Below are 1,066 nucleotides of genomic sequence, written 5' to 3' on the forward strand. Positions count from 1 at the left end.
TCCTTTTATTTTTATTTTTTTTTTTTGTGAGTTTTCAACTGCCAACAAACACCCAGAAGCATTGTTGAAGCACTGTGACGCTTCAAGTGTTATGTGCATTTTTAGTTGCTGTCGTAACTTTAGCGAAGGCTTTTCGAATTCTATTAAATGATGATTTTACAGTTCTTCCATGATTTGCAATTGTCAGAAATCTAACTTAAAGCATATTAACTTTCAAACAAAATTTTTTTGGGACTCAATAGATCAGGAGGGATCTGTATAGGCGTCTAGGTCGTAAATCAGCACGAGTAATGGCTATTTTATGGATTCTTTTAAATAATTTTAATCTCAACGTTTTTTGTTAATTACCTACCTACACCATAATACAGCGAAGCACATTTGAAAAGTGAGGTTAGGGGCAAAAAAAGATTATAAATGATTCTCCAAAGCCGCATAACATAAAAATTGTAACCTTCTGTGTTCGAAACCTTATATAAAAATTAATTTACTAAGTAATACAAAAAAAAAATACTTTATTAATTTCTTTCTATTTTTTAAAAACGTACTGACTCAGCACACCAAAATATTCAGCTTATGCATTAAAAATCCTGTATAAGAATTTGATTCCAAAATAATAAAAAAAAATATTGTAATAATGAAAATTTTAATTTAAAAATAAAAGTTTATTTTTTTAATAATTCTTTAGCACTTTTAAAATCTTGTATTTTCATCAATTTTTTATATAAAAATAGTTACACCTATCTGTGATGCATTTAAAGAAATACTTCTCTTTTATTTATTTATCATTTTATTTGAATTCAAAGCGTTGCAATAGAATGTATGGCGAATGCTCAAAGTAATTTTTAGAAAAGAAAAGTAAAGCAATAACAATAATAAACGACTATTGCAGAATGAAATGCAAGTAACAGCAGATAAAGTGTTACAGTTTTATTTTAAATTCAGAGAATTGCTGACAAAGTAACGAGAAAGTGTCTTTAGTACATATGAATTGTAGGTATGTATGTTTGTATATACGTTTCTATATATGTATGTATGATTAGGGTGTATAATAAATGTTTCACCATCC

The 1,066-nt window shown here is 27.1% G+C and overlaps 1 protein-coding gene across 3 annotated transcripts in view; it reads left to right on the forward strand.

Moving 5' to 3' along the window:
• The window catches only part of LOC108977233 (protein scalloped), a 67,655-nt gene that overhangs the window by 55,529 nt on the left and 11,060 nt on the right, over nt 1-1,066 (forward strand). The window lies entirely within an intron of this gene.

The sequence above is a fragment of the Bactrocera latifrons genome, unplaced genomic scaffold (assembly GCF_001853355.1).
Source record: "Bactrocera latifrons isolate USDA-ARS-PBARC rearing strain unplaced genomic scaffold, ASM185335v1 scaffold_86, whole genome shotgun sequence".
NCBI lineage: Eukaryota > Metazoa > Arthropoda > Insecta > Diptera > Tephritidae > Bactrocera > Bactrocera latifrons.